This window comes from Castanea sativa, chromosome 3 (assembly GCF_040712315.1).
Source record: "Castanea sativa cultivar Marrone di Chiusa Pesio chromosome 3, ASM4071231v1".
NCBI classification, from domain to species: Eukaryota; Viridiplantae; Streptophyta; class Magnoliopsida; order Fagales; family Fagaceae; genus Castanea; species Castanea sativa.
Genome location: NC_134015.1, coordinates 5,758,923 through 5,773,825, shown reverse-complemented (window position 1 = coordinate 5,773,825; position 14,903 = coordinate 5,758,923). Strand labels below are relative to the sequence as shown.

The following is a 14,903-nucleotide window of genomic DNA, read 5'->3' as shown; positions in this document are numbered from 1 at the left end:
ACTTTTTGGTATTATTTATAGGTCTCATTATATTATTCAGCTATCTTTTAGTTTTTTCTTATAATATTTTCAATAAAAAATTTTCAGTTTCAGCTAAATAAGTTGTTTCCAAACGGACCTGAATACTTGGGATAGAAATAAGTTATACCAAGCAACAGCTAATTGTATTTGTAAAATCAGAATTTTGCTCTTCCACCAGATTGGTAAATGAAACTGGGTACATAACCAAAGCGAGGTTTCACTATAAGATCAACTTACCTTTTAGACTTTTAGAGCAAAGAACCAGATTTCTTCAAACTAGTCCCCTACTTCCCAGTGAGAGGAAAATTTAAGGAAGATAAAGATGCATGAAAGGTTAAAGTTATTGATCTAGAAAATAGCATTGGATGCTTTGCCAACCCGCAAAGCAGTAAACAAGAGGCTGCTGATAGCATCTGTTAGTGTTTTGGAGAACTGGAAAAAGTGTTTTAGTTATAAAAATAGTCTTTAGTTAGAGTGAAGATATTAAGCTTGGACATAAAAACAAATAGATAATCATAGGTCATCAGAATTTGTTAGTAACCAAACCCAAAATATTATACTTCATTCCCATCAACAAAAAAAAATTAAAAAAATACACACACACACTTCATTTACAAGTGGTTTTTTCTTTTTTTGCTGAATTCATTTACAAGTGGTTTAGGCTACATTTGATCTGTCAATAAATACTCAATATTGAATTAGTAATTTACACTATCCATATGATAGGCCAACCATGTTGAATTTGTCTTTATACACTTCATTCACGTGAAGTTGAAGTTGTGCTTTTCTATGTTAGGCCTACTGATTTTCAAGTAAACCCATTTTCGAGTTTAGATTAGGCTTGTTGAATTGGTATTGGACCTTTTTTTAAAATAAAAATAACAACAGACCATTTAGATTAATTTTTCGGCTTCCTCTTATTTTACATATGGACCTTGCCTGCATTGACTATTGCGAGCCTTTTTGTCCTCTTGAAATTTTTGGGCTCACCGCATATTTATAATTTCCTTTTCACCTCAAATACTATCTACACCCAATAGAAATTACAAATATTCAGACTAAGGGCCTATTTGGGATCCGTTTATTTTACTAAAATAGTACAATAGGACTCATAAATAGTACCAAAAAGTGCAGTGAGACCATGAATAGTAGTAAAAATAAACTGAATAGTAAAATAAGTTAGCAAAAATAATTTTGCCAAACAGACACTAAGTTACAAGATTGTTCTTCTCAAAAAAAAAAAAAAAAGGTTACAACATTATTCCTCAAAAAAAAAAAAAGGAGTTACAAGATTACAAATGGAAATCTTGTAGTGTTACCAACCTAAGTTTAGGTTCCTAGCCTTTTATTTAGCAAAAAAAAGTTCTCAGCCTCTTTTTTTTAAATGGAACTTTCATTTATCAGTAAAATTAATGTCATACGTTAGAGAATGAAAAACCTCCCAAGGAAAGTTGGTAGGGAGTAATAAAACTATAAAAAGGCCTTGAAAATTAGAAACATTAAACAAGAGCCCAATTACAACAATGGTGGGTTGTCATATTATAACATATATTAGAAACTTAAAAAAACGAGTAAGGCTACTGCCACAAGGCCCACAACAATTTTCACAACTTTGATAGGATGATATGGGTTTACAATTCCACCACTTACAACTCGCCACATGGACAAGTTGTGACAAAGTTGTGGATTGTGATACCAAGCTTACTCTAAACAAAATAGTTTTATCTCTTTAAGGTCTTCAAGATGGACTAGATATCACACACAAAATTATGCTTATGAACTTCCCAACCTGGCTCCAATTTATGAACCTGTATAGCATGTACCACAGCCTGAAGAGAGCATCAGGCTCAATTATATAACAATGTTGAGATTCTCATCCTAAGCTTAAGTTCCTAATTCTTAGCCATCCAAAAATTGTCAATATACAAACACAACTCATCTAAAAATATTGAGCCAAAAATGGCAGTTAAATCTAAAGCCCAGTTCAAATTAAGCAAAGTTCAACCCAAGTCCACATTAAACAACACAAAGCATTTAAACCCAATCCATCTGGGTCCTTCACCAATCAACACATTAGACTCTTGAAAACCAGCCCACTAAGACCTGAACCAAAGTCTGTAAAGTCTAAACCCACTTGAAATTAAACACATTCCAATTCTCCCTCTCATCCATACGAGCTGGGCAGAGACTGACACTCTCCTTCATTTTCTCATCTTCCTTAATATCTCCCACCAAAAATCTTACAGGAAAAGAAACTAAATCCCTCATACACCCAGAAAATCTCCCTCGTTAAACATTTTGTTTATTTTTAATTGCACCATTTTTTTAAGGATTAATATAGTTATTCTTTATTCTATGTCTTCAATTCAATTTTAAATCATGTTTTTCAAATGTTGAAATCTTATTTCTCATTCTCTTCAAGTATGATACTCTAATCTCTATTCAAAAAATGACTTTTTGTTCATTAAACATTGCGATAGAATTTAGATTGGATTTGAAGTCTTCTAATGGCATAAAATGATAATTTAGTAGTTTTACCCTTAGACTATTGAAATGAACTTTTCTTTTCTTTTCTTTTTTTCTATTGGTCTTGAATTTATGGCCTGTACACACAAAATTCATAAAAAGATAAATCACATGGTCATGAAATAGTGTAATAAATTATAAATTTATATTGATTTGTATATATGAGAGTACAATCTTTTGTATGACTCTTTACAATGAAAAAATACAATAAAACTCATCTGATTTGATCTCCAAGAAACTTTACAATCCGAAGGGCTATAAAACTTGATCTTGAATCATGCCTTGATGTCTCTAAGTTGAATGTGTGATTGGATGTATTTGATTTAAAGTTGAGGGCTGTTGGCTTGATCAAGAACCAGATTTCTTCAAAATAGTCCCCGCTTCCCAGTGAGAGGAAGATTTAAGGAAGATAAAGATGCATGAAAGGTTAAAGTTATTGATCTAGAAAATAGCATGGGATGCTTTACCAACCTGCAAAGCACTAAACAAGTGGATGCTGATAATATCTGTACGTGTTTTAGAGAACTGGGAAATCTATTAGTTATAAGAGTAGTCTTCAGTTAGAGTGAAACTATCAAGCTTAGATGTAAAAACAAATGGATAATCACACTTTATTCACAAGTGGTTTAGACTGAATTTGATTTGTTAATGTATAGATTAAAAAGTATTAGAATACAAGTCCATTTGCCATCTTTGTGCTCCTTAAAGTGTACTAGGGAGGTGAGTTTCATTTAGTTCAATTAGTAAAGTCTATTGATATCGAATAAGAAAACTAAGATTCAATCCATGTTTTCACCAAAAATTAATTAGATTTTTGATCTTATAATAAAGAGTAATCATCTTGGATATGGAGTGAATGCCATAAGTTCTACTATGAACTTCACATATCATAGTAAAATATTTTTCAGGCATATTTGCCAGGTGAGAGAGACATAACATCTTCCACATCTAAAAGATTATTAACCATTTAAAAAAGAAATGAAAAGTGCAGAGCCTTATAATTCAATTACATTATATGTTCTTCTTAATAAAGAGAATCAAAACTCAAATCAACCCTTCCCACTGTTGTAACTTTACTAAAAAATTAATAATAAAAATCTATGAAATTATCAACAACAAAAGAAAAACCATTCAAAAAAATTATTGTAGAAGCTTTCCCATGTTATGCCGCATATATGAATAGCCCCATGTTCTTCTTGTCCAGGAATCAGATATATATATTAGAGAAAAACAGAACCTTTCATATATATATGATATATAAAACCAATAATTGAACCATTTTTTCACTACTTTTTTTTCAAGCACAAGTAACCCTTTTTCTATTCGAAGCCATCCCCCCTTCCTCTTTCCTCTCATATCTAAATCATACAAAACAAATTAAGAAAACGGCAATGCATGTTTTGCTTGGGATGATATCTCGTCCAGAAAAAAACCAAAAATCGCAATAGAGTATAGCACTGATGATGCCGAAAATATCACCAGTGAGTTCCAAGCACTCCTCAAACGAAAGCAACACCTGCAAAAGTAAAACGAAGAACCTAGAAGAGAGCACCGGTGTGGTGTCGACCGAATACCCTCCGAAGGTCAAGTTAGAATCTTGTTCCTTTAACCCTAGAGTGCCAGAGTTAAGAATATTATGCGTACCTCCATACCTAGGGTTTCTCAGGTATTTATATTGAGTAGAATTACCTTTCTTTAAGGATGCAACTTCCTTCTCAAGTTCCTTTCCATATAGGAGTCTTCCCAAACGTGTGTCGCAAGAGGTCTAAGCGCATGCGTTTGCGTGGGGATAAAGCAAAAGGCTTATCTGAAATATATCAAACGACATGCCACGTGGCATCCATAAATAATTTATACAAGACGGACATTCAGCAACACCCAACCGTCATAGTGTCGATCCGTCCTCAACTTCTCCGTACCATTTTTATCCCCTTCGCTTGCCCCTTCGTCCTTGGATCCGTCCTTGCAACTCGACGGATCCATGGAATGACCGTATACAATGTATTAGATGGGAACGGGTTTGGTATACCATGACGGATGACACGTGGCTCGTATTTCGACGAAGAGCACGTGGCCCTCGTGGATTGGCTATTTCCCAAATCCGAGGCGTCGCTTCGTATTCCGTGCCCTTTGCTCTATAAAAGGCCGCATATTCCTCCCTTCATTTCTTCTTCTTGTCAAAAACTTGTGAGCAGAGCGCAACCGTCCACAACTACGTTGCCTTCCGTCGTTCAGCAAATCCTATGTATTCCAAACCTTTCTCCGTCTTTCTTTGAATTTCATTGTTTTAAGTATATGCACTTTCTTTAGAACCGTCGGTGTCTTAGGTTATACCGTCATAAATGTAGGTAATGTCTAGTGCGTCAAGTAACCGTCGTTTGTCCGCGAGGCGGCTACGATGAAAAGTTTCCGTCGCATCCAAGAGATCCCGACACTTCAAGTGAAGAGAGGGATCCGTCAAGTACCTCTTCTTCCCTTGATGGTGGTCTAGAGACGGAGAGTTCGGGAATCGTCCACTAGTAGCTTGGACGGTGTGGATCCTCCCGTCCACCGCACTGGGCTCCGTATGGCCTTGGGGAGTTCGTTATGCCGCCTCTCGGACGGTAAACGATTTTAGATCGTCCATGACCGAATCTCAACTCAACACACTTAGGACAAAGTACCAAATACCGTACAACATCCGTCTACGTCTTCCAAACAAGTCCGAGAAATGCTACTACAAGTGGGGTAGACGTGTCGGGATCTACGAGCAAGCTTTAAAGGCGGGCTCGATTTCCCTTGAGTTCTCTTCACCGTCGACTTCTTCAATACCTTGGACTATCCGTCACCCAAATCTCCCCAAATGCCCGGAGAGTGTTCATTGGGGCCGAGGTTTTGTACGGGGCGATGTCCGAAGGCGCCCGAAGGTTGACGGTGGAAGAATTTTTCCATTGTTACCGTCCAACAGATCGTCAAGTCCAAGGGGATGTATAGCTTTGTAGCTAGAAGTCCCTTATCGAGGCTCGTCGCTGACACTCCGTACTCAACAGAGACTCGGAAGAGTCGTTACTTTTTTAGAAGGGGACGAATGGACGTGCCGTCAAGGAGATGTATCTAACATGCCCGTCGACACAACATGGGGCATAATGCCTCCGTCGGCATGTACCCCTTTTTGCTTCCGTCCAATCTTTAAAGTCAATTTAATTTATTTTCTAAGTCTAACCGTCCTTTATTGCAGCTCGGGACCGTCCTCAAAGTTGACTTGGAGTGCGGGGAGTTTTTTGGAGAGAATTTTTAACAAGACAAACCGGCAGGAAAGAACTCGGGCTCAACTCGTCACGCTCGATACTCCGAATTGGTATTGTGACGGACCCGAACCATCATCCGCTGCCCGTCAATACGATACCGTAGTTCGAAAACGTAAGTTCGTCAAAACTATACCCGTCTTTCATTTTTTTTTTTTTTTTTTTTTTTTTTTTTTTTTTTACCTTTCCTCTCTCATCCGTCTTTGATTTGCAGAAATGGACGCCGCCAGGAGGAGAGCCCTTATTAAACAAAGACAGTAAGAAAGAAAAACAGACGGGGGTCAAGCAAAGGGGACGACCCATACGGCATCGTCAAAACGAATCCAACATGAGAAGGCGGACCGTCCTCCGAAGAAACAAAGGACTACCGTTGAACCCGTCGTGGCCTTACAAGCCGAGAAAAACTCCCGTCAAACACGGAAAGGCAAGGGTTTAATGAAGGGTCCAACACCTTCGGGGAGAAACCACCCGTCCTCTTCCGAGAAGACTCGAGCTATGCTCTCGAGAAGATGTCGTCCATGCCGACCGCCGACGACTACGCACCTTGGAAACCACTCGACGGAAGCGATGGGTGAAACAGACTCTTCACCCTTGCTCGTAATTTTGGATCCGTCTACTATTGTTGCTAAGTTACTTTATGCCCGTTATTATCTTGACATCGTTCTTCTTTTGTTTCGTGCTATGGTGATGATGAAGGGGCTTTTTGGCCGTTGCCTTAACCACGAGACATCCATGGACCGTCCGAGACGAAAAACAAGACGATGGAGGAGGAGTTACATGAGTCGAAGACCTATAAGATTAACATGGATGTAAAGCTCAAGTGCTCGAGCAAGCGTTAGAGGCGAAGTGGAGAAAGAGAATGGGCATCTACGTGAACTTTTGAATAATAAAGATAAGCAATCGACGGAGACGATGTCGAAGCTTGACAATGCCAAGGAGATAGCCGTCCAAGAATACCGTGATTCCGAGAATCTTATAACGGAGCTCGGAAACTCCTTAGACGCGGTTCGACGACGCTATCCGTCGTGTTAAGTCGTCGTACCCCCGAGTTGGACTTATCTCACATCAACATCGATGCTCAAGGGGCAAACAATCGCGCAATCCGTCCAGCCGTAGAGTACAAGATGAAGTGTTGGCCGTCACCGCTCCAACTCGATGAAGGTGAAGTTCAACCTCCTACTCAAGAAGACGACGGTCCATTGGACGGGAATTCATCTCCGAAGAACAAATAGAACACTTTCCCTTTTGTAAAAATTTATCACCGTTTAGTGAACTTTTTGTTTGAACCGTCATTTGTAATTTTTAAACTTGACTTATCAAACCTTAAATGGTATGTTGCTTACTTATTATCCGTCATATATTCGATAACCCGTCCATTTTAACTAACCGTCCACTTTATGAACTCGATTTTCCAATCTTTTTGTGGTCCGCCTTATTTTATGAAGTCGTATTATGGGTGACCCGTCCACTATATGGACTTGTAGGCTCTTCACCCTTGGGTGATCCGTCCACTATGTGGACGTGTAGGTTCTTCACCAAGTGATCCGTCCACTATGTGGACTCGGCAGGTTCTTCACCCTTTGGGTGATCCGTCCACTCATGTGGACTCGTAGGTTTTTCACCCTTTTCGGGTGATCCGTCCACTATGTGGACTTGAAGGTTCTTCACCCTTTGGGTGATCCGTCCACTATGTGGACTTTCGTGTTTTTCACCCTTTGGGTGATCCGTCCACTACGTGTGGATGTGTAGGTCTTCACCCTTTCGGGTGATCCGTCCACTACGTGGATGTGTAGGTTCTTCACCCTTTGGGGTGATCCGTCCACTATGTGGACTTGAAGGTTCTTCACCCTTTGGGTGATCCGTCCACTAAGTGGATGTGTAGGTTCTTCACCCTCGGGGTGATCCGTCCACTATGTGGACTTGTAGGTTCTTCACCCTTCGGGTGATCCGTCCACTACGTGGATGTGTAGGTTCTTCACCCTTTGGGTGATCCGTCCAATTACGTGGACTTGTAGGTTTTTCACCCTTTGGGTGATCCGTCCACTATGTGGACTCGTAGGTTCTTCACCCTCGGGTGATCCGTCCACTATGTGGACTCGTAGGTTCTTCACCCTTTGGGTGATCCGTCCACTACGGGGATCTGTCCACTACTTGGTTCCGTCCACTATGTGGACACGTAGATTTTCACGCATGCATTTATTTAAAAAATTCCTCCCATAAGTTCAATAAACCAAATTGTTCATGAAAAAGAAAAGTCGTTTAAAGAGTAAAAACTACAATCGTCTAAAACTAAACCGAAAAGTAAGGCAGCCCTAGGTATTGTGATCGTCGCACTATTGGTAGTACCTCTTCGTGTGCTCCGTGTTCCGTGGATGGCTCAACTTCTTTCCGTCTAATGTCTCCAAGTAGTACGTTCCCTTCCGCGCCATGAAATGATTCGAGACGGGCCTTCCTGGGCTTGGGACCCACTTTCCTGTGGATGCATCTTTCGTAGCGCCAAGCACTTTTCGTAACACTAGATCTCCGACTTTGAAGTCCCTGCCGAACCTTAGAATTGTAGTGTTTTGCCATCATGTCCCCGGTACCGCGCCGCCTGAGCCGCCGTTGCCTCGACTTCGTCAACAAGGTCAAGCTCTAGACGTAATGCTTCGCATTCTCATTCTCGTCATAGCTTTCCACGCGTAGCTCGTCAAACCTACTTCGCCTGCAGATGAGGCTTCAAAGACCAAACGCCAATCGAAACGGTGTTTCTCCCGTTGGCGTTCTTGCCGTCGTTCGTACGCCCATAAGACACTTGGTAACTCGTCCGGCCATATGCCCTTTGCCCCTCGAGCCGGGTCTCGATGATCTTTAACAAGGACCGGTTCGTGACTTCAACTTGTCCATTAGCTCCGTGGACGAGCGTGACGAATAGTGATTCTTGATTCCTAGCCGAGAACAAAAGTCTCGAACGCATCGTTGTCGAATTGCTTCCCATTGTCCGACACGAGTACTCTCGGGATCCCATATCGGCGTATAATATTTCTCCATACAAAGTTGCGAATATTTTTCTCCGTGATTGTAGCAAGAGCTTCTCGCTTCCACCCATTTGGTGAAGTAGTCGATTCCTACTACCAGAACTTCAGCTTGTCTTCACGCCATTGGAAATGGACCCATGATGTCCAATCCCCATCGTGCGAACGGCCATGGGGCCGTCATGGGTGTGAGTTCCTCCGTTGGCCGCCTAATAAGATTGCCGAACCGTTGACACTTATCGTGTGCTCTCACGTAAATACGGGCATCCTTCCGCATTGTCGGCCAATAATACCCAAATTTCCTCGAGTAGCTTCGTGTACTGCAGACCTCGATCCCGAGTGGTTTCCACAAATCCCTTCATGAACTTCCCTCATTACATAATCTCGCTTCGTCATGGCCTAGTGCATCTTAGATATGGTCTGGAGAATCCTCTTTTGTAGAGGATGCCTTTGATTAGTATGACCCGGTGCCTCTAACCTTCGCTTCCTAGCTTCTTCCTTCCCGTCCGGAAGCTTCCCGTCCTTGAGGTATGTCACAATTGGAATCGTCCAATCGTCTCTGGTTAACTCCCGTACCCGAACGTTATCTAGCAACGACGAATATTGGACAAAGGATAATACCGTTCCGGGATAACCATAGGTTCGGCCGAAGCAGCCTTTGCAAGTCGATCCGCTTCTTGGTTCTCTTCTCGGATTTGAGTTATTGTGAATTGGAGGTCATTAGTTCGACCCTTCACTTCTCCGAGGTACTTTCTCATTCGTTCACTCCCGCAATCATAACTCCCATTAACTTGGCTAGCTACGATTCGGGGAATCCTGAGTATACCATCGCCTCTTCCCCGGCCCCAAACCTCGCTATTGCAAGCTCCAATCCCGCCATCGTGGCCTCATACTCCGCTTCATTATTCGTAGTAGGGAACTCCCGGACGATCATACATTCAATCTTATCTCCTTCCGGGGTATGGAGTACAACTCCGACTCCTCCCGCGTGCTTATCGAGGATCCGTCCGTGTGAATTCTCCACGTGGGCTCCTCCGTCGCCCCCGCTCCCTACGTGTAGTGAACTCCGCAATAAAGTCCGCCAATATTTGTCCTTTCACAACTGCTCGTGGCCGGTATTGGATATCGTACTCGCCGCCTCGATTGCCCACAAGGCCATCCGTCCGCCGGCTTCGGATTGTTCATTGCTCTCCGCAATGGTTGATCCGTCAGACTATTATCGCGTGTGCTTGAAAATACGGTTTCAATTTTCGGCCAGAAGCATAAGCGCGAAGGCGAGTTTTTCCATCCGTGGGTACCTTTCCTCGCGCTCGTAGCGCCCCGCTTACAAAGTAGACGGGCTTTTGTACCTTCCTTTCTTCTCTAATGAGAGCCGCACTTACCGCCGCCGACGAGATGCCTGTGCACAGAATAATTCCCTCCCCCGGCGTAGACGGGCTTAGCAACGCGCGCACGTAGATATGCCTTAAACTCTTCAAATGCTCTTTGGCATTCGTCCGTCCATTCAAAAGATCTCCTTAGCGTCCTAAAGAAAGGGAGACACTTGTCCGTTGCTCTTGATACAAACCTATTCAAGGTCTGCTATCTTCCCCGTCAAGCTTTGCACTTCCTTCACCGTCCTTGGAGGAGCTAGATCCATTATTGCTTTTACTTTCTCGGGTTGACCCTCGATGCCCCGCCGGGACACCATGAACCCTAAGAACTTTCCAAAGAAGCATTCGAATGTGCATTTGCTTGGGTTCGGCCTTCATTTTGTACGTTCGAAGAGTGTCGAAAGTCTCCCGGAGGTCCCTCGCATGATCCGACGCTTTTACGCTTTTTACCAACATGTCATCTACGTAGACTTGGACGTTCCGCCAATCCGGTGCTCGAACATCTTGTTCATTAATCTTTGGTACGTGGCCCCCGCATTCTCGAGCCCGAATGGCATCACCTTATAGCAAAAAGCCTCGACTCGTCACGAATGATGTCTTCTCTTGATCCGTCTTCTCCAACTTAACTGCTTGTACCCCGAGAAGGCGTCCACGAAGCTCAACAACTCATGTTTTGCGGCCGAGTCGACTAAGGCGTCAATCCGTGGGAGCGGGTAATCGTCTTTAGGGCATGCTTTGTTCGCATCCGTGAAATCAACGCACATTCTCCACTTCCCATTTGACTTTTGACCATTACCACGTTCGCCGCCCGGGGTAGTACACCTCTCGTATGAAGTCCGCTTCTCGTAGCTTCCGCACTTCCTCCGCCGCGGCCCGATCTCGCTCGTGGGCAAACACGCGTTTCTTTTGCCTGGATCCGGGGGGAAGGAGGGTGATACATTCAATTTATGAACTATGACGGCCGGATCTATTCCCGCATGTCGTCATGGCTCCATGCGAACACATCTTGGTTCTTTTTAAGGAACGTTAAAAGCGCATGTCGAATCGCCTGGTCGACCGAGGTTCCTATCCCGGTGGTTCGATCAGCCTTGAATCATCTAGTTGGACTTCTTCCAATGTCTCCACGGGGGTTCTCGCCATTATTCTCTCGTTCTTCGATGCTCATTGTCCGTACAGAGGTCATCCATCTCCATCATGGCCACGTAGCATTCCCTCGTTAGCTACTTGATTTCCGCGTAGTTCTCCAACCCCATGTTCGTGGGAAACTTGATCATCGATGGTAGGTTGAAGTGATGGCTTTCCATGCGCGAGTGTAGGTCGTCCGAGTATGGCGTTGTATGCCGAAGAGCAATCCACCACTAGAAAGGAGACATTTTTAGTTATTTGTCTTGGGTAGTCTCCTACCGTCACCTCCAATGTGACGATCCTAAAGGATGGACTCGGGTTCCCCCAAAGCCGACGAGTGGGCGCGCGTGCCGGATCAGCGCTCCTTTGCAATCCCCATCTCGCCGGAACGCAGGATAGTAAAGGATGTCCGTCCGAGCTCCCGTTGTCTACTAGAACTCCGTGGACGTTGAAATCCCCTACCCGGATGCTAACCACAAGCGCGTCGTCACGGGGGTGGTGAAGGCGCCGGCCTCGTCTTCAAAAAACTCGATGCCGGAGCCGTTTCGCCGTATTCTTTCTAATGAAGGTCCCGTCGATCGGACACTTTGTACCGTCCGTAAATAAGTTCCTTCGGCCTTCTTGGACGATCCTATCGAAGCGTTGCCCCCCATTATCATCCGTATGTCTCATGCACGGTGGTCCGGGACGCTCGTTTTCCCGTCTAGGATTCTCGCTCTCCGAGGATGATCGCTCTTTCCTTCCTCACGAACCTTTGCAACCTTCCTTGCCTTATAAGGGCTTCAATCTGTTGTTTCAAATCAAAACAATCCGTCGTATCATGGCCGTGGTCCCGTGAAAGCGGCAATATCTATCTCTCGACCTCTTGTTCGGATCTCCCTTCAACTTACCCGGAAAATGTCAAGCTTCCTTCATCTTTGATTTGCATTAGCACTTGGTCAATCGGGGCCGTGAGAGGGTGAAACTTGTGAACCTCCCCGAAGCGCGGCTGGGTCTCCTGCCTTCTCGTCGATCTCTCGGTTCTAGCCACTTTTCGTCCGTTATCCGGTTTCATATCTTCCTCTCTCCCTTTTCTTTGGTTTGTAGTCTTCTCCTCGGCCGCAAGGCATCCTCCGCGTTCATATACTTCGTCGCCCCGTAATAGACATCGGACATAGTCTTTGGGTCATTCTTACATAGGGAAAATAAGAACTTACCCTCTTGTAACCCGTTTCAGTGAATGCCGCCACAAGTGTCTTGTCGTCGGCCTCGTCTATCGAGAGGATTCCTTATTAAAGCGGGCTATATAAGACCTTAAAGTCTCACCCTCTCGTTGTTTAATTCCCAATATACATGCAATAGACCTCTTGTGCCGATGACTTCCAATGAAGTGTGACACGACCGTGCACCTAATTCCTTAAAAGTGCCGATGGAATTAGGCGTCAACTTGCCGTACCAAATCCCTCGCAGCCCTTTCAAGGTGGTGAGGAAAGCCCCCGCACATGATCTCGTCCGAGACACCCCGAAGATGCATTAGAGTTCCGAAAGACCTGCCAGTGATCCAACGGGTCCTTGGATCCGTCATAGTTTTCCACACTGGGGCATTTTAAACTTCGGCGGACGGGTATGAATTCACCAATGGCCGTGAATGGTGAATCCGTTCTATGGACTAGGTCGCCCGCATTGCTAGATACCCTTCCCTTAAGGGCGTTCATCATGGCATCCATACGTTCCCTCATCTCCCGCATCTCGGCTATGGGTCAAGATCGTTTCTAGAGTGCGTGGTGGATTGGTTTCTTGTCGCTCGGTCTAGTCGAGCATTGTCGCCCTCGTGTCTTTCCACGTTCCTTCCTTCGGGCTAGCGCCCTCCCGATCTTCCCGTGGTGCACTTTGATTTGCGGTTATCCGCCGCAATCCGTTCTTCCAAATCATGATTCTCGTTTGCGAGGCGCTCAACCGCCGCCGCAAGCGTTTGGACCCGCCTTTTCCAAAGCGGTGGCACGTGGTTCGTCGCCTTGATTGTTGTTCGTCGCCATCGATCGGGTGAGTGCCATGCAACTCTTTGTCTCGTGGATAGAGCGAGGCTAAAAATAATCGAAGATTTTCTTCCTCTTCCCACGTACGGCGCCAACTCGATGATGCCGAAAATATCACCGTGAGTTCCAAGCACTCCTCAAACGAAAGCAACACCTCGCAAAAGTAAAACGAAGAACCTAGAAGAGAGCACCGGTGTGGTGTCGACCGAATACCCTCCGAAGGTCAAGTTAGAATCTTGTTCCTTTAACCCTAGAGTGCCAGAGTTAAGAATATTATGCGTACCTCCATACCTAGGGTTTCTCAGGTATTTATATTGAGTAGAATTACCTTTCTTTAAGGATGCAACTTCCTTCTCAAGTTCCTTTCCATATAGGAGTCTTCCCAAACGTGTGTCGCAAGAGGTCTAAGCGCATGCGTTTGCGTGGGGATAAAGCAAAAGGCTTATCTGAAATATATCAAACGACATGCCACGTGGCATCCATAAATAATTTATACAAGACGGACATTCAGCAACACCCAACCGTCATAGTGTCGATCCGTCCTCAACTTCTCCGTACCATTTTTATCCCCTTCAAGCACAAAGCAAAAGGATAGCACTTTATATATACGAGAAAAAGCTTCTGATAATAACAAACAACATGCCATGCATGAAAAAACATAGAACTCTCTCTATCTCTCTCTCTCCCTCTTTATTATTTTGCTCTCACTTAATCTAACGCATGGCAAAGGATCCCATGTTTTATTTTCGATTTCTCTCATCCAAAACAAAACTAAAAAAAAATCGAATTAAAGAATGAAATAAAGCCAAAGGGCCGGGGTGGAGTAGATGTGAGAGAAAGCTTTTGATAATATACATATATATGTATAACAACTAACACATTATGCATGACAAAGCATAGAAAGTTAGAAAGTCTCTCTTTCTCTCACCCTCTCCCACCTCTCAATTATTTTGCTTTCTCTCCTCATCATCACCATCAAAGCCTACGTACCATCATAATGCATGTTCTCCTAATCCAACAGTACCCTTTCTTGAAAGAACTCTTGATCTTCCCTTCGGCGCTGTAGAGCTTATATTTGGCAACTCTCCTTTTCCTCTTTGATTCAGGATCATTCCACCATTTTTTCAATGTTAGGGTAGAGGATGTCCTTGACGACTTCTTAGACGTCCCATGGTAATTTATCATACGAGGATCAAATGGAGGACGAGACCGACCGCCTACATAAATTTTGTTTTCAGCTAAGTTCCTCGCTGTCACAATCTCCAGGTTCCGGCCTCCGGTTCCATTGGAGCGGTATCGGCTATGCTCCATCCCTATCCTCTATTTCTCCTCTTTTCCTTTTATTTCCTGCTCCCAAGGATGTTTGTTAAGGATGTTTGTTAAAGGGACATAGAGAGAGAGAGAGAGAGTGAGAGAGTGAGAGAGAGAGAGAGGAAGAGCGTTAGGGTTTGGTAATATAAATTCCTTTAGTCAAGAGAATTGAGAGGTGGATATAAAAGGTGTGTGTGTGTGTTTTTTTTTTTGGGGTGGGGGGTGTTGGAGGAG

At 43.8% G+C, this 14,903-nt stretch overlaps 1 pseudogene; it reads right to left on the bottom strand.

Moving 5' to 3' along the window:
* LOC142628382 (uncharacterized) overlaps window positions 1–14,669 on the bottom strand; it is a 48,127-nt pseudogene extending 33,458 nt beyond the window's left edge.
* Window positions 14,670–14,903: the final 234 nt, after the last annotated feature.